A 20481-nucleotide genomic window follows, 5' to 3' on the forward strand; every position below is an offset into this window, starting at 1 on the left:
GTTATAGTTTTCTTTTACTTTATTAATATTTTAGGTTGGCTTGCAATCAAATAATTTTCATCACAACACATTCTTATATATATGCTTTTATGCTATGTCCTCACTTGTTCCCTTCCCCATATACTCTCTTCCCATAGAAATCAAATTCTTCAGGATTTCTTACTTTTTTTCATATTTCAAACCATGACCATATATTTCCAATCAGGTAATAATATAAACAGCACATAATTAAATTATTATATATAAAAGGTATTAGATAACATTTTAGGATTTCTTGAAGGATCAGAGGTAGACCAAAAGCCCCAATTTAGGTATTAATCATATGGTGTTTTTACAGTTATATAAAGGCAATCACTGTCAAACACATGATTGCTTATCAGTTCTCAGAGATAGGGAAGCTCATTATTTTCTTTCTAGGCAAAGAAAAGTGAGATTCTATGTGGGTCTGCTGCTGGGCATGGCTTCTTGGGGAGGTGGAAACCAGGGAGTTTGACTATGCTTATCCCACGCCTGCAGCCAGGGCAGGTGCTGGACTGTAGGTAATGTGCTGAGAGACTACTGGGTCAGGGGTAGAAAAGCACAATCTGAGATGTGGGAAAGCCAGAGCTGGTTCGTGGGTCCCCAGGCATGCAAACAGGCTGGGCTGAGGGGGTTCTTTGACTCTTGAACATCCAGGCACTGCTGGGAGTCACTGAAGAGCCGAGAATGGAGTTGGGGTCCCACGGGTTGGGAATAGTGTCTAGCCTGGGGCCAGGAAAAGGGTAGCTCTGGCTTGTCCCTGTGGTGATGGTGATTGCCCTTAGCTTTGTGGAGGTTATGACTGGAAGTGCAGAGAGGTCTTCCTTTGGATAATCAAGTTGTGGCTCTGTAGTCAAATGCCTTCCCCATGCCTGCTACAGTGCATCCTGATACAAGAGACAGTCTATGGTTCTAAACCATGATTCTAAACTGTTTATTGGGTATTCATGGTGGAAAATTGATTCATATCATACCATCCCCACTTCTTACGGTAACCCTGAGATTAACTACCTTTTGCAGGGAGGATTGTATGGGAAGGGAAGCTTATTAGCTAAGCCTTCAGTGCCTCTAGGTACCTCATTAGCATGGAGGTTCTTGGGCTTATGTGAGTATAGTGTGGTACTTGTTCCAGGTCAGGAATCTGGTAGGGAGCTCGAAGTCACCTAAGTCATTGTGCCCACTGAGTCTCTGGGTCTCAACCTGCTCTACCTTATCAAGCTTCGTATCATGATTTTACTCTTCAATAATTGTATATCCTGTTACTCTCTATATTCCCAATCTCTGTCAAAATCCCTTCCTCTCTTCTCATTATCCACTTTGTGTGTTATAACCTATAAACACATACTTATAAACAAACCATATGTATACACATTCACACACACATACACACACACAAATGCACACACACACACACACACACACACAGGTATTTTCAGATATTTAAATCTAGGTTCCACATGCAATAGAGAACATGCAGTACATGTATGAATTTGGCTAATTTGCCTAATAATATTATTCAATTGTATTGATTCTTTCACAAATTTCATGACTTAATAGTCTTTCATAGCTGCATGATTTTTGTTTGCATACTCCAGATATTCTCTTTATCTATCTATCTATCTATCTATCTATCTATCTGTATTGTGCAATAAAGGGTTTTATGTGGATTTTTCAAACGTTTTTAGTGTTATTATTCTTTCCTATACTTCCTCATCTATCTCGTCCTTCTATATCCCATTCCATTTAGATTTTCCTGTTCTGTTATTGCCCATTACTCTACCCTCGTCATACTGCCTATATTCTTTTCTTTGTCCCTTGACACCTCTCCCATGCCATCTTACTTATATCCTAACTTCTGTGGATATTTATATTTAAAATACATGTCTAATGATCCAAAGATAGCATCTACATATAAAAGAGAACATGCTGCATTTGTTTTTGTTTTTTATTTTTTATTTGTTTGTTTGGTTGGTTTTTTTGGCCTGGGCTATCTCACAGTAAGTATCTATTTTCAGCTCCATCCATTTACCTGTAAATTTCACAGTATCATTTTTATTTGTAAACTGAATAAAATTCCATTGTGTGAATATACCATGTCAGTTGGTGGAAAGTTAGGCTGTTTTCATTTCCTGGCTATTGTGATTAGGGCAACAATGAATATGGATGAGCAAGTACTGCTAAAATAGAATATAGAGCTTTTGGGGAATAAGCCTAGAAAGAATATGGATGGCTCCTTTGGTAGATCTATCTCTAGCTTCCCAAGGACTCTCCACACTGATTTCAACTGTGATTCCATTGCTTTGCACTTCTAAACAGTGAATGAAGAGTTTCCCTTTCTTTGTCTCCATACCATGTTGACCTAACAGATTTGAGAACTCTGTTTATTTCTATATTTCAGTTTTTATTCAGGCGGTTGATATTCTTTGTATTTAGTTTTTTTGCATTCTTGGTGTATTTTAGACACTAATCCCCTACACTAAAGGGGATTTTTTTTTTGTACTTTGCTGTACTGAAATTTAATCCATTTTTAGTCTTTCAAGTCTGTGCTACCTTGGTCCTGTTTAGAAAGTCATTTCCTGTGCCAAGAAGTTGAAGAGTTATCCCTATTTTCTCCTGTGACAAACTCAGGATATTAGTTCTTTTATTGAGGTCTTTGACATGTTTGGAATTGAGTTTTGTGTAGGATGAGAGAAATTCACATTCTAGCCTGACTCAACCAAAAATAAAATGAAAGAGATTGAAGAAGACATCTGACATTGAACTCTCACTTCCATACACATGCATACTAAAGTGCACATACACCCACATACATATGTGTACATATAAACAAGCAAAATAAAATAATGAAAATAAATGCTGTTATATTTTCACATAATTCATATCTTCATGCCTGTTCTATACTGTGGCTATCTAGGACTGCCTTTCTGTGCCTTTCTTATCCAGCAAATATGGCAACCAAACTATGGCTTCTGGCTTGTAGACATCTCCTGATCTCAGTTCTCTAGGGTAGCTGTTTTATATGTTAGATTCTTTTTCAAAATGCTGCATAACCACTGACCTCTGAGTCATGTAGCAAAACAAAAATGGAATTTCTCCTCACTGGTGACCTGCCCATTGGATGAATCATCATCTCATGAAAACCTCAACTCTAATTTTTGATGTTCTGGACTTAAGGCTGATGCTCAGCTCAGTGGGGGCCACTTGTTCTGCATGGACTTCATTTTGCTTCACTAAAGTTAAGACATTCCAGAGACATGTATAGCATTCCTGTTGTTTGCAGTAAGTGTCAGTTATATTTTCAACCATGTTTGACCTTTAAACCCCTTCAGAGTTGGGACAATTTCTTTTGCAATACACTGTTTTGCTCTAAAAATATTTAAAGCTAAGAATCAAGACCTAAGAGGTTTATTTTTCCTTCTAGAATTTCTTTTCCTTGCTACCCTACTGAACCTTGTGCCTCAACAGAGACCCTAAATTATAAACATATTTTAATTACAAAATGTAGAGTAAATGAGATAAGAACAAAAGAAAAAAAGTTTTTTAAAAAAAGTTTTAAAAAGAATATATATGTTCTTCGCAGATGCTATGGAACGGGAAGCTTGAGAACTCAGGAGCTGATCATCAGTGAGCTATAGGTGTCTCTGTGGAATTACAAGACAAAAGACATGTTAAAGGTTTGTGTTCCTTCTACTTGACACAAAAAGTTCCTGAAGATAAGATGGACAGCTGTTCATTCATTTTTCTGTTTTCATTTTCATGTGTTGCCTCATATACTTATACTCTAGGCCTTCTGTATTCTAACTTTTTTTACACTTAAACTAAAATACTTTCTTACCATTGTCTTTGATATTTTATAGGGCAAATGTAATTTTTGCTTGTCATTTAGTAGTTTCCTGTTTATGTTGTACCATATTTCTACAGAGTCAGTTTAAACAACACACCTACTATTATCCATCAATAGCTTTAAGTAATTGTTCCAGAACCATGCTGGGATCAATTACAGTAGATATATACAAACCCCTTATGTGAAATATAAGTTGGAGTTGAGGAGACAATTCAGTTGTCACAGAAGCATGAAGAAATAAGTTCAAATCTCAGCACTCATGCAGAAAGTCAAAGGTAGCAACATGTACCTGTCATTCTGGAACTGGTGAAGCACAAACAAGATGATCTGTAGTGTCTTCTATCAGTCAGTCTATCTGAACTGCTGTGACTTCAGACAAATGAGAGACCTTGCATGTTCTGTGTTAGCAATATCTTAACATACCTCTGTAATGGGCACCATTCTATTGGTTGCCAATGAAACTTGATGGGCTCTCAACCCACTTTTTTGAAAAGGCTTAAATTTCATTGTGTATATGTTTATCTCATTCTTTGTGAAGGAGTCATGGAAGCCTATTATATTTCTGGGTTTTCCCCTATGTAAAAACTGCTCTGTTCTTCAGGTTCTGTCTTTGTAGACTCAATACCAGCCATCCTTGTTCTGGTATCCTCAAAAATAAAACAAAATGAAAGGTATAATATTTTTGCATAACTTACCCACTAATTCTTCTGTAATTGTCATGGCTAGCTTCAGCTGTCAACTTGACACAAACATAGAGTCATATAGAAAATGGGAGCCCCAAATGAAGAACTTTCTGCATCAGATTGGCCATTGTAAGAATATCTGTGGGGCGTATTCTTATTTTCTAATTAATTTTGGAGGGCTCATCCCACTTTGGGAAGTGCCATACCTGGGCAAGAAATCTAGGTGGTATAAGAAAGTAAGTGGAACAAGCTTTGAAAACACAAGTGGGTAAGTGTTCCTGTGTGGTCCTTGCTTCAGTTCCTGCATCCAGGTTCCTGCTTAAGTTCCTGCATAGGCTTCCCTCAGTGATGGGTTATAACTTATAATCTGAAGTAAAAACTTTTCTCTTCAGGTTGGTTTTAGTTGTCATTTTATCACAGCAACATATGCAAACTAGAACACTAGGTTATATTATGATAAAAATGATAAGTAAGTAGATATTACAGTTGCTATCTGGGAAATGATACCATGATAATAGATATATACCATCCAATACATTTGTTTTATTTTGAATATTTTTAGACTGAGTTGGTCAAGTCAAAGGCTGTGGAGTCCACAAATATGGAGGGCCAACCATCTCTCATAACTAAGAAATGCTGTCATCAAGGTGTATCAGGGCCATAGTGTTTCTGGGTGGTCCAGGGAGAATCTACCTCCTTGTCTCCTCTGATTCTCAATGCTGCATACATTCTGCAGCCCTTGTCTTCTTCTACAATCAATGCCTCTGATCATTCTATTCCAACTTCATTCCTGACTTTAATCTCCATGCCTCCCTTAAGTAATAACTCATATTATTATTCTGAAACTATTCAGGTAATTATGAATCACCATCACACAAAAAGGTCTTTGATGTAATTAAATTTATGTCCCCTTGGTCATCTCATAAGTTCTAAGGAATTGTGGATACTCTTGGGGGTAGGAAAAGATTAGGTATTAGTTTGTAATAATTATAATGAACTGTAAAATAAAAATAAAAATAAAAATAAAAAGGCTATTATTTTCATCTATCTCAATCAAAAGAAATAAACTTCTCATCATTTCTAACCTAAAGTTGAAGTGATTACACCTTCTAGAGTTCAGGAAGTCAAAGATTTCGAGATATTTGAGAATTGTTCCTTCCAAATGCCTCTTCATCCCTTATTTATATTGACATAGACTATATTATGAGATAAAAGAATGGAAGAACATTTATAAATGTAATCTATAATGACCTCTATCATATTTTAAGTCTCTGTCTCACTATATTTTCTGTAGCACATTAAGAAGTTTTAATATTTTAGAGTGAAAAGTGTGGGCCTATGCCAAGCAGATTATTCACACCCCTGGTGTCATAAAAAAAAATGTTTGCAAAGATCATTGCAAGAAAGGCTCTTTTAGATTGTCATTTAACAATAAATTACAAAGATTTCTTTTAGAATAAAAGTAAAATGCCCACACATGAATATAAGATGCAGGTAAAATGCAAGTCTACACTGTAATACAAATTTTGTTGTTCTAAAACTGAACCTGATATTAGAATTTCAGACTGGTTGATGTCAAATCTTACATTTTGTTCATCAACTTAGAATGGTCTAAATAGTTGATATTTTCATGAGGGAAAAGACAGTATTTCCTACTGAGAAGTCTAAAACAAGTCATTAATTGTATTACAATGAAATCATAAGATCATATTGCTCAAAATTTTAAGCCCTCTAGTACAAAAACTTCTTCTTATAAACCATTTATTCTCCAGGAGGTAACATAAATGATAATGAAATGGATTGTGAGTCAAACAGTTTTTGGAATGAGGAGATAATTTTCACTGAGCTCAGATGAGACCCTTTAGTTTAGAAAGACTGGATTAACAAATATTTCCTTCATTATGTTTGAAGTAACTGGACTTACCAACCAAAAGATAAATTGACAGAGAGGATACTTCAAGCAGGAAATAAAGCCTGAGAGGATCTGATGCTGATACTCCTAGATCATAAAGAAGATTGAGGGGCCTGGGGATGAGATTGAGTGAGCAGAATGTTTTTATGTAGCATGCATAAACCCTAAGTTTGATCTACAATACAAGCTCAAGTTCACTCTAAGTAGTAATTTCAAAACCAGCCTGAGACATAGAAAAAAGCAAAATTTTAAAAAGAAAAGAATGAGTTCACATGAGTTTAGAGAATAGAAAGTTTGGTAGGGAAGGATCATGGGTGGTCTTATTGATATTGACTTTGTTTCTTTAGTAATGAGGAAGCAAAACCATCACTATAGCTTGTGTCTTAATTATCCTTTAAACAATTGGAAGTATGTCCTTGAGGAGGGTTGTGGGATACTAGTCTCTCTCTCTCTCTCTCTCTCTCTCTCTCTCTCTCTCTCTCTCCCCTTCATCTTCTTTATGTGATTAGCAACTCCACTATGAACTCCCATTGTCATGTAATGTGCTTCAATTGACCAAACCTGAAAATGCCAAAACTCTGAGCCCAAACCAGTAATCTTTGTTTGAGGTTTATTTACAACAGACATTTGTTACAGTAACTGAATGGTAGTCATGGAGCTGTCAACCATGAAACAGAAGAATGAGATGTGTGATTTTGATGCATCACTCCACACATTGTTTCAAAGAATTGTTAAGAAGAGACATAAAGGACTTCCATTCCTAGAGAAGGTGATCTAAGAGAAAAGGAATGCAGAGATCAGAGACTCCAGAAATTAATACCAACAAGAGTATGTGGTTGGATCCAGGGGAAGAACCAAGGAAACATGCCTAGGCTTCCAGGCAAAGCAACTTGGTGACTTACATACATATATGCTAAGATTTAGGCATTTTGGGACTTCGGTCAAAAAGGCCACACACGAAGAATGAAACTTTTCTTTAACACTCCATGGATAGCATACTAGACCATTAATTCATTAATAAAAGAGAGGTTTCACACACCAAATACCATTAATATTACTTTAAGGGTTAAGTTTTTGACACAAGAAACACAGTGGGATTGTTTTTGAAGTCCCTAGGTTTGAAAATTAAATCAAATCATACATTTAACATGTTTAGTACACTATGAATGTTCATTAAAATGACACTTAATATATCCAAGAATCTACAAAAGATATAATGCTCTTATTTTAAAAGAACACAGTCTATTTCAAATGTAATCAGCTTCTTTTCCCATGAACGGATTTGATGTATCTTTTATATGAAAAAAATTGAATCACAAATTGCTTTTTAGGTTATTATAAAATTTTCTATAAGAACTGGTGCCATGAAAATATGTCCTATGGATTTTCCAGTTCAAATACTTTTTATCTCAAAGCAATTTCTCTGCTTTTATTAATCCCAGCTGTAGCCTTATAGTAAATTTAAAATGTAACTTCAGTCAACTACATGTTTTTCAAGAATTTAATGAATCCTCAAAATATCACAAAACCTGACACATACTCAGCATCTTAGTAACAAAGTGCTCATGACGATTGCATTTTGTGAGCTATCTTGTAAAGCTTTTTGGAATTTCTATTTGTCAGGAATTTGCTCCTTGAAGCTCTGGCTTCACATGAAGATTTCTTGAACAACAGGCCAAATGAGGCCATTTCATTTCATTTCAGAAATGTATAAAAAAGTTTCCTTTCATTATCTCAGTTTGTTTTCTTAATAGGACCTTGCATCTTTAATTTTTCCTACATAATGCATAATTTTGTTTTTGTAAAATTGACATTCCAAAGAATCTAGTACTGGATTCAGCCTTCTTGATAGTTACACCTTTTTCAAATAGGGAATGGAATCCAGAATTATATAGTCCTTGTTGACAGGTAAACACAAAATGATAATTTGTTTCTTTAAAAAAAATTGAGCTAAGCTCCAGGAGAAAAAAGTGAATAGTTACGTGTCTTCTGCCAAAAATATGTTGTGTTTATTTCCAGGAAAACATGAGAAAAAGTGGAATAGTTTAGTTATTTAGTAAAATACATCGGATCAGTAGGGAGGGTATCACTGTAGAAGTCTCAATCTCACTCCTGTCTAGCTACATCATTATGAATACCCACGTTCTCATGAGTGAGAAATGGTACAGTAAAAAACTATATGGACTCATGTTCAGCACACATATGCATTCCAGAGGGCTAGACTCCACAGGATGGGTATAGGATATTTATTAAGGGACGCTTTTAGGGTGAACTGACAGGTGCAAAAGAAAGGAAAAAAGTAGAATCAGGCAGAAAGAAGAGACAATGTGACTTAGTCCCCTTCACAACAAAGCATCTCTGCAACTCTAAGGAGGCAGCAGGATGGGACACTACAAAGCTGATCAGGGATGAGAAGGATGGGCCTTCTTGTCCGTTACCCTTCACTGGGAGCTCTCAGCTAGAGTTCCCTGTGCATTAGTCAAGAAAGCATCTTAGAAGCTGGGGTAGGAAGCTCTTTGCCCCTGATGGAAAACATGAGTTGTGTACCACAGCATTCACCAACATGTTAAAGAGAACTGTGAACAATATGGGCTTAAGAGAAACACAAAATGGTCTAAATTCAGTTTATATAGCTCTAAAGACAGTGTCTCCTGCATTATATGTGTGTGGAATGGGATGTGGGCCACTTCAAAGTTGTGACATATTGCCCTGTGCAAGACCACAAGGTAGAGAATTAAGACAAAAACCATCAACCACACTGAAGAGCAGAGCATGCTAAGTGGCATAACAGTTGCAAAGTGGTCTGAGAGAGTTCTGAAAAGAAGAAGGCCTCACAGAAAGAAGCATCCAGGGCATCTCCACTGCTGTCAGCAGCTGCTTGGCATCTAGTGAAGACCTTCCTGTGGCATCATAGCATGGCTGGCCAAGGTCAAAGGCGAGCAAATGGGACAGCTCAGACCTCACCCTTTATAAAGCCACTACTGATTCCACCAAAGGAGCTGGCCTCCTTTAACCTCACCTGATTACCATTAACATGTGAATTTGAGAATTAAGTTGTCAAAACGGGAGCTTTTGGGAGAAGATATTCAAATCATCACTAAATGTAAGCACTGGAAGAAAGGCAGATATGAATAATTTCCTGGCAGAGGGAATAAAGTGTTTCCAGTGGTCGTCAATGGTTCTTCCTGATCAAGGACCTAAGAAATTCATTTTGATGTAAACAGTTGTTTGCATAGAGGACATTTTCGCTATTCTTAGATATCTATTGATAATGAAATTAAAGAAGTATCTGATCCCACATGAGCCCATCTCCTCTCCATCCTTCATGGAGGAGGAAATTCTATGCTAAGGGTCAACACAGCTTTTGCACAATAGAGACTGGCAAGGCTACAAATAACTGAACATAAAATATATGTGTAATCTTACATTCCCAAGTGATGGGCAATTGGACCCGTAAGCGGTAGAAAGCAGAGAGATTTTTTCCTCTGGAGATCTGTATTTTATCCATTCCTAACTGAGCACTGAGTAACATTCAAAAGGTAGATGCCTCCCGTAAGTAGCTGGCTGTGCTCTCAGCAGTCACCATCACCCTTAGTTCTCCCTCACCTGCTTTTGTTATACAAATGAACAACATCTGTGAACACGTGAGTCTGCATGGACAGCTTCTGTTAGGGCATGGAGTTCACCATACCAGCTTCCACGGCCTACCTTCTTTTACTGAGTATGCTCACATACTCTCCAGGGATTTATTTTGCTCAGCATTGTATATTAATCAGACTTTGAATTCTTTTACAGTCAGCACACATCTCTGAATCTTTCACATGCCCACCCCAGGACCAGGCTTTAGCACATGTGTATTTATTGGGAACACCCTGTAAACAGAACTGACCAGAATGGCCATAATGAGGCCTAAGATAATGCCTAATTGAAGATATCAGCATGCACACAAGGGCTTCAACCTATTACTCTTTTGATGCTACTCCCTGCAGTGATTATATTCATCCAGAGGTGGCTGGGAAGGTTGGCGTCATCAAGACTGTGAATGCATGATAAAGCTGTATGCAGTGGCTAGCTTAGGAGCAGTATTTGGAGTTCAACTGCATTGTTTAAAGTTCACTTCTCTGAACCTGCCTGTTCTGCAATGATGCAACCATTTCCCAACAAAACACGAAGTAATTAAAATAAACTCCAGATTCTAACTTCATTGGAGTATGGAATCTTAGAAATATTAAGCTTCTTAATATGGAAGTAGGAGAGAAGACTCATTGCTCATGAATCACATTGGGATTTCATCTTTTATCCTAGTTTTAGGCACACACGTAATAATACCTTTGAAGTTGTTTTTGTCCTAAGATTTTCTAGCATGTCTTAGAAACTAAAGATGTATTATGTTATACTTTGAGACATAAATAGACTTCAGTGTCTGTGCTCAGTTTGCTAGCCGCTACAGGAATTTTTAACTTTTATGTCTTTTTTTTTGGTTTCTTCATTTAAAAATATTTTAAAGTATCATTTTATACATATATGTGTTTTGCTTGTTTGTATGTCTGTGCATCACATGCCTTCCCGGTGGCTGCAGGAACCAAAAGATGCTATAAAATCCCTTGGAAGTGAAATTACACAGGGTTGGGGGGTCTCCAAGTAGTTCTCTGGAACAGCCAATTCTCTTCATCTCTGAGCTATTTCTCCAGACCTCTCCATTTGATTTTTAAAATGTCTTTTTGTACCAGTTGTCCTTAGAAACATTTCTGATAAGGTTAGACAGAAACACAAAGAAGGACCAAAGATGACTTTTAAAACAGGGAGCCAGAGTGAAATTGACAGGTTTCTACATGGAATGGACTGCTGACCTTCAGTTTCTATATACCTCACTTTGAAATAGCCACCATAGCCCAAAGTATCAAAGATTTCAGTTGCAGATAAGCAACAGAATGTTTCTATGACCCTAGGTATGATCAAAGTTCTCATTTTAATACGAAATAAACTGTAAGTGTCATTTCATTGCTACTAAAGAAAGGAGATGGGGGAGGGACTAAATGGAATTATGATATATGGGAGGCCAGCAGATTTCTTCTAAGTCAATTTTTAGAATCTGCTGTTACTTTTCTGTCAAGTTGATATAAGCTAGTATCATCTGGAAAGAGAGAACCTCAAGTGAGAAATTGTCTTCATTGAATTGGCCTGGAGACAAGTCTTTGAAGCATTTACTTGAGTCTTATTGATATGGAAGGAGCCAGCCCACCGTAGGTAGGGTCATCCTGGGAAGGAGCCAGCCCACCGTAGGTAGGGTCATCCTGGGAAGGAGCCAGCCCACCGTAGGTAGGGTCATCCTGGGAAGGAGCCAGCCAACTGTAGGTAGGGTCATCCTGGGAAAATGTTTCTGTGTTATATAAGAAAGCACACTGAGCAAGCCTGAGTACAGCATTTCTCTGCAGACTCTGCTTCAGTTCTTATCTCCAGGTTCCTTACTTGAGTTCCTGCATGACTTCCCTCCATAGTGGACTACAAGCTAAAAACTGAAATAAATCCTTTCTCCCAGTGTTGATTTTGGAAAGTGTTTTCTGACAGCAATTGAGAAATAAACAAATTAAGTCATACCTTAATGATTCAATCAGTGATTCATGTGTATTTGCTTTCTGGATGGAAGTGTTAGCATGAGGGTGCACAACTGTATATGTTGCATGTGTGTGTGTATGTGTGTGTGTGTGCGCGCGCGTGTGTATTGCAGGGGTATAAATGTGTGAGCATGAGGGTGTGCATCTGTGTATGTTGTATGGTTGTGATGCAGTGATATGCAGGTACATGTGAACTGAGTGTGAACTATTAAGCTGATAGGGTATTCATGTATTATCAAAACCTCATTATTAACAAATCGAGAATACTTTTCTGGATTCATAAATATCTCCTTACTAATGTAGTCTAGAAGTGATACAGTCCAGGGGTCTTAATGGGATTCACTTTCTCTGCCCATTAAATAATTTAAAGGCTGGAAAAATTCTAAAGTGCAACAGGTAGCAGCAGAGTTCTCGCCCACAACAGACAGAACTAGCAGGTAAGAATGGCGAGGAAACAAACATCCAGCAGACATACAGAGAAAAAGAACCTCTATCAAGTGGGGTGTGGTGTAGAGCGGGGGTTAGGGAAGCTGAGAAAGCCAGAATATTCCTCCCCTAATTTAGGATTTCTCAGTTTGGAAACAGATAGGATGGATGACTGTTCCTCAACTGTTGTATCATGTGTCTTGATCCAACTTCAAACTTACTGAGCCAGTCCATTGGCAGCAGGGAAGATGGTAGAAGACAAGAGCTGCCAGGCTTTTGTTTCATGTCAGAAGCTGGTCATTATAGGAATTCACCACCCTTCCCCACCCCCACCCCCATCCCCCACCAGCATCTGTCTACCTACTAACAAGTTTGCTTAACTCCTGGTCTCTCTTTGCTATTCACTTTCGTGTATTAAGATTGTATGAATATGAAAAACTGGAGAATGTGACAAAATACAAGTTTTAAATGTCTCCATCTTGAAATGGGAGAAATGAGGCTATGAAACATGTGGATAGTTCTAAATGTGTGGGTGTTCAATGAGGGGTTATTAGAAAAAGACTCATTAAAATAATGGCCAGATCATAGACAGTTTCAACTGCATTATATAAACTGTTAAATTCTTTCTTTAAAAAATCAAGAGTTTAGATTTTATCTAACTCCAGTCAGAATGGTTAAGAAAGAAAACAGCTAATACCAAATGCTGATATGAAGATAGAGACAAAGGAACCTTCATTAACTGTTAGAATTGCAAACTGGTGTGGTTACTATGGAGTCAGTGTAGATTATTTTCAAAAACCTAAAAGTAGATCTACTGGATGACCTAAACATACTTACCACACCTTGGCATATGCCTAAAGGACCCAGTATCCTATTACAGAGATATGTGTTCATCTATGTTTACTGCAGCTTTATTCACATTAACTGCAAAATGGTAGCAACCTAAATTCCCTTCAACTTACAAGTAGATAATGAAAATGTGGTACATACACACTATGAAATTCTAAAGAAAATGAAATTATGAAAGTGGCACACAAATTGATTTTAGTAGTTTGAATAACTGTCCTCTTGGGTCTCACATATTTGAACACTTAGCGCCAGTTGGTGGAACTGTTTGATGTGGTTTAAAACACAAGCAGGGGCATGGGGCAGGTCAGGTGCTCCCGTGCCCCACAGCCTCAGAGCCGGAGCTCAGGCCTCCCGTGCGCTACAGTGGTGGTCCCAGCTGATGGTTAATCTCGCCAGCACTGCGGGGCTCAGCAGGGTCCCGGGAGCAGTGGCGCAGGGGAGGAGGGGGTGCCCAGAGCAGGAGTGGGGCAGCCCACGAGGGCTCGGGTGCACGGACTGCAGTTGCTAGGGAGAGAACCCCTTGTACCACTGGAGCAGGGAGTGTGGGGAAGGCTTTCCCCTGCATGAGTTTCCCACTTACACAAAGAAGTCCAGAGTTCCAGGAGACACGTGGAATCGAAGACATGGAAGTTTTCTTGGCCAGGATGATGGTTGTATCTAGATGTGAATGTGTCCCCACAAAATGCCAGGAGGGGCTCCATTATATTGGGGAGTGGGGAAAGAGGAGGGGCTAGGGAGATGAAAATTTAGCTATCTACACCCCGGTCTTTAGGTAATTAATTAATATGTAAATCTCAAAGCAGAGGTCTGTTAGTCACGTCCTCTACCTGTGCCTTACCTGACCTAGCATGCAGGTTAAATGGAGACCGAATGTTAGGTCTCTGGGTTCTGGGGGTGTGGCCAAACACCCCAGGATTTCTACAGTCTGAGAGTTTGAAGAGGATGTGGAACTTGCTTGTAAGCAGTATGACCTTAAAGTCTGGGCTTTGAAAGTTCATAGGTTCAATTCACTTCCTGTTTGCTTTGTTTTCAGTTTTCAGTTGATCCTACCCCCGTGCTGTAATGGACTCTCCCTCAGTAACTATAAGACCCTCCCCCCGTTTTTTTCATAAGTCACATTAGGTCATGGTGTTTGTCATAACATAAAAGTCACTAACACATGGAACTGGAAAACATTACAGGGAGTAAGGTAACCCAGATCTAGAAAGACAAGATCACATGTTCTCTTATTTGTAGATCCTAACTTTTTAGATTTAAGCACATTATCCTAAAGCCATGAAAGTAGGAATAGACTATGGGGGTGGGGGGAGGCTCTAGAAAGGGGACACATAGGAAATGGGTATTACAAAGGGGGGAAGAAAACAACTACTATAGAGATTTTACCAGTGGAAGAAGAGATAGAGTAATACAGAGAACGAGAGAGGAGGGCAAGAAAAATTAAGCCTAGGATATTTAAAAAAAATATGTGGAAACATGATTTAATATGCTTACATACACACACTTAACGGAACTATAACAATTAGGATGATAATGTTCTTGCAAGAGCCATAAAATACCTCACAAAATCTCCAGTGACAGGTATTGGAAACTTCCGTTCAAGATTTGGCCAAAGTGTTCCTCACACTTTAGATGTAGGACTTGGATGCATCAAGCTGGGACTACCTTGGAAAGACTTCCCTGAAGACTAGCTCTCACTGGTGGCATGCAAGCTGCCTAGGGAGAAAGGCAATCAGTAGTCCTAGCTAATAGTAAAGCCTGTGAGCTACAACAATAACCAGCATGGATATATAACTCCAATGGTGCAACACTATCACCTTTATCTTGGGGTAAACAACACAGCTGTCTAAATAGACTTAAGATCTGCTCAATAGGAAAAAATTTATCCATAATAAACTTAGCCAAAATAATTTCTGTTTTCTAAATTAATAGTTATCCTTATGCCCAAAGGTAAGTAGGTCTCCCTCTTGATCAAAGAAGCTTCTATCTGCTGAAGCTGGAGGCTACTATAGAAATCCAGTATAGGTTGAACGAAGAGAACAATGGCTTGTGGATGTTCAACCCCAACTGATACTTCTACAGCATGACTTAAAGTTCAGGGAACCTTGTAGAAGAGAAAAGATTGTATAGGCACCTTCTGTGAGATTATATCTTCTAGACTTGACATGGATGCTATATCCATGATATTTCATGTCTAAACAATACATATATAATGAGAACATGAATCCATATACCAACATGGATAAAGGAAATTTTACAAGCATTCATCCCTAGATATAAGCTACAAACAACCAATAGCTGGTGAAGTAGAAGAATCAATTTTTTCCCAGAATAATCCACCTGGTAGGTTATTCAATCCCAGGTAGTAAGCTCTAAATATTGTATATATTTCAAATACTACATATAATCTCAGATTGTAACACACACATGCACATATGCACACACACACATGTACACATGAACACACATACACACACATACATACACATATACATGCATGCACATAATAATAATTAATAAAGATGTAGCCATAAATATAAAAGGAGTTGGGTAGCATAGGTTAATTAAATGGCTAAGAGGAGTGGGGAAATATCAATGGAATATTCATGTAGGAAAGTCTTAAAGAATTCAAATAAAAAACTCGAAATTTCAGGACTACACAATGTAGCTATCATTTCATTAAATATAAGCTACATTTCTTATAGCTATTTTTACTCCAAGTTTATTAAAAATTAAAGCCTATAAGCTGCAAAAACATCACCTTTTTACATTTGAAAATGTAAGTAGTATTTGATATTTAGTGTCTGAAGGAAAATGGCATCAGGCTGAATTTATAACATTTTAATTGCTGAACTGGCAGGTAGTTAAAAGTGCCTGTCCATATTTCTCAGGCTGAGTGGCAAACCCCTTGTGGGTGCATGCTAAGGTCAAGCACACAAAAGGTTTGTGACATCCCTTGGCACTTATCTCAACTTTCCTAATCTTATTTTACTGATTGATTGGTTGATTGATTGATTCATTCATTCATTAACTCATTCATTCATTCACACATAGTTTGAGTCAGGATGTTGATTTTTCCTTGCCTGGGCTTGAATTCACTATGTATATCTGCTAAGGTTGGCTAGAACTTTTAACAATCCCCCTGCTTCAGCGTCTGCAATGCTGAAATTACAGCTATAGCACACCATGACTAGTTTTTGATTTGATTTTTGTGTCAAAGAAATAGTCTTTCCCCAAACTTCAACTATATTTCTCCATCTCCTGAGATTATTTAAATTGTTCCTTGCCAAACTACTGGCATTCTTATTCTTCTATAAGTGAGCCACTGCAATGAATAGTTGGCAATAGATCAAAAAACTGACTTCAGTAAAATGGATCATATTGATTTCTTTTGTCAGCAAGTTTTATCTGGTTATACTTAAATGAGTCCATCTTCTGAATTACTGCAATAAAGTGAACACATACTTGAAACTTTTGGTGATCTCATAGACCCATTCAGGACACCAAAAATCAATATATTTAATATTTGCTCAAAGCATTCATGATTAGAGCCAGTATTTTCCCTCTGAGGCAGCATGCACATTTCAGCATATGGTATCACAGATACAATGTTTAGGATAAGGCTACCATGCAGTAAACAGTTTCTATGCATAAAGATTATCCAAATCAATCCAGATAAATGTCATTATTTACTATTTATAGGAGAAGAAAATAATGTCACACAGTTAGTGAGAGTTAGAGCCTCAGAGATACCTCCATGTTGTTATCCTGTTTGCACTCAGCCATCAGAGGTTGACGCAGAATCTTAATGAAAATCACATTTTCTTTTTAGATTAGACATTCTAATTATATCAATACCAATGGAAAATAGGATGATCTTTAAGGAGTGCGCCTCAGTCAGTGTTCTACTGATGTGAAGAGACACCATGACCAATGCAACTCTTTATAAGAGAAAGCATTTAATTGGGGCTTGAATACAGTTTAAGCGTTTTAGTCCATTTTTGTCATGCTGGGAGCACAGCAGCACACAGGCAAGAGTGGTGCTGGAGAAGTAGCTGAGATGCTACATCCTGATCTGCTGGCCAAAAGAGAGGCACAGTGCTTGATGTGAGCTTTTGAAACCTCAAAATCCACCCCCAGTGACACAGTTTCCCCAACAAGGTCACACTTCCTAATTCTTGCAATCCTTTCAAACAGTTCCACTCCCTGGGTGACTAAGCATTCAATTATATGATCCTATGGAGGTCATTCATTATAGGCTGTTTAAAATCTAACTCCTTCTTAACAAAGGGCCTGGGGGGAGAAACAGCCATGAGCTGGAGAGATGGCATAGCAGGAAAAGATACCTGCTGCAGTATTAACCTGATGAGTTGACTTCAAGCCCTGGGGGAGAAAAAGTAGAAGAGACTGGAATTTTCCACTTATACTTCATGTTCACTGAACTTCCTGTTTTTCCCAGCAGTGGAGATGTGGCTTTTACCAGTTCCCCATTCTTCCTAGCAGTAAAAGCTTGGTCCCCTAACATTCAGGGAGCAACCACACCCAACATAAGCTCCCTGCCCCCTATCCACTTTAGGACTAGAACTAGAAAGGCAGCTGACTTGTCCTCTAACCTTGAAGAAAAGTGACTTTCTTCTACTTTTGCTGTCCTTTCTACATAAAAAGGAAGGAGGAAACACAGCAATGCATAATAATTGTATTTGGAAGCCTCTGGCTCAGTTCTGCACTGTTGGTAATGTCTGCCTGGTCCAAAGTCCCCTTGCAGTGTTCTGAGTGCTGCATCCCACACTGTCCACACATCCTAACTCATCTGCCCATCTTCACTGGCTTGCAGAGTATGCACTGCCTACACATAGTGGTCAGGGGAGGGCTCCCTGTGTGGAACATCTTCATTCTTCAAGGAACTTTGGTGGTTGCTTCATTGCTTTAGTTTTGATGAGCATCCAGTTTTATAAGCTGTGTATTTCTTACTGGGAAGGCCATTGTGGAATAAATAATTTATAAATTTTTGAAAACATATTCCTATTTATGGCTGTGATGGGAGAGCTCTTATAGCATCTTTCCAAATTCTTTCTTTTTACTCTTGGTGATGTTCTCTGTTCTAATAACAAACATGAATTCCATGTGTTACTTCTCTCCTCTGCTTTTGTTCTAGAGTTCTGTTTTAGATTATTTATAAACCAGGAAGCCTTATCTTATATTCTTAAGAAATGTGAGGATTAAAACTACTAAAATAAGTTGACACTGTAAAAAAGGTATAAAAATTAGTTATTGACATGAAAAATTAGCAGTTCTGTTTACTGAGAATTCTTATGCTATGGCAATGATGCTGTGTCCTGGACCCTTCATATTTGGTTGTGTGTTCTCTGCTCCTAATCCCTGTGCCAGCATGGTGCAGAAGAATAGGCCAAAAGACTTGTCCATTGTCATATACTGAGTATGTGACAGAGACGCAATGTGAGCCCAGGGCTCTGACCCCAGAATGCTGCTTATGGGCCTGTGCTGTATTTTCATTCCTGGTTCTAACTATTCATCAAATATCTTCACAGCATTTGGATCATCTCCAAAGGGTCATAGGCTTGGATACTAAATCAGTAATATTGAAACTTTTTATAATGTAATCTCTGAGGAAAAAAATGGAAATTTACAGACTACTGCATATTTCAGAATTAGCATCAAAAAATTTTCACCATAAATTTGAATTTTCTGGTGGTGTGATATCTTGAGTATAATAAATACTGATTTTAAATTAAAATGTATCTTACAAATTAAATTTATTTACTTGACTTAGCATATTTTACTACTATAATTCAAAATGTTTATCTTTTATTTTTTTATATTTTTGCAAATTTCATGCATAAGTACTATATTTATATCACTCCTACCCCTCCAACTCTTCACATGTTCTCCCAAATCCCTCTCAAATTCATAACTCCATCTTCAATTACTATGGTTACACACATACACATTCATATGTACACATACACACAGACATACACACACCTTAGTCCACTTAATGTTGTTCATGTGTGTAAGTGTTTAGGGCTGACCAGCACGGTCTGGTTAACCAATCAGGGGTCTCATTCTCATTGACTATCTTCATATAGTTCTTCATGTGGGAGTTGGACCTTGTGAGAGCTCCCTATCCACACTGGTATATACAATATCTCATTTAGGCAACCATATTTTTGAGATTTCATGGATGAAGCTTTATGTCACACCTAGAAGACATTATTTCACAATAGATGTCCTGGTTCTCTGGATCTCACAATTTCATTGCCCCCTGAACCTTAGAGTATGAGTGTTAAACTGTACATCTATCAGGTCGGGTTGAACACTCCATGGTTGGCTATTCTCACTATTTTGACAGGTTTTGGATCTCTGTAATTACCTCCATTTTCTGAGTAGTAAAAAAGTCCTTTGATGAAGGGAGAGACCTACTATGGGCAGAAGGATAAATGTCTTCTATTGCAATGACAGACACATCTTGCCTGGCATGTTAGTACTATAGTATATAGACCCATAGCAAATAAGACTCCTGGGCTTGATTCTCCCCCAGACTCCTATATGGACTCTTTCAGCACAGATGTCTAAACCATGCAGTATTTTCAGCAATGTCAAATTCTCATTTTACTTAGCATGTGATAATCAGCAATGCAATGGCCTTCATAAATTTTTGGGCTTTGGGGACCTCATTGGCCAACAACTTATGAAGAGATAACTATTATCTGACACTGGGATTTTCATTTAACAACTCCCTCACTCCTGAGAATGACTTATCTTTTTCAAACAAAGTTCCTTCACCTAAGATCCTTAACTAATCTAACCTGAGCCTTCCTTAGGATTTGGTTTAATTTTGTCTAAAATTATGAAGGAAAAAAACCCAGAAATTTGGAAAGCTTACATGTGTGTAGTATTGCCTTTTGAGGATGCCACTGTGAAGGAAAAAACTGAATGATGCAGGCTGTTACTGTTCCTTTGTGCAGATTTATTATCTAATTAATCCTGCATGAGACAGCTAGAGGTCGCTTGGAAATTCTTGTTAGCATAAACCATTAAAAAACATTGAATTGTTGAGGTAGCTTCAACATTCTCTCTCTCTCTCTCTCTCTCTCTCTCTCTCTCTCTCTCTCTCTC

The sequence above is a fragment of the Grammomys surdaster genome, unplaced genomic scaffold (genome assembly GCF_004785775.1).
Source record: "Grammomys surdaster isolate TR1022 unplaced genomic scaffold, NIH_TR_1.0 64, whole genome shotgun sequence".
Lineage (NCBI taxonomy): Eukaryota > Metazoa > Chordata > Mammalia > Rodentia > Muridae > Grammomys > Grammomys surdaster.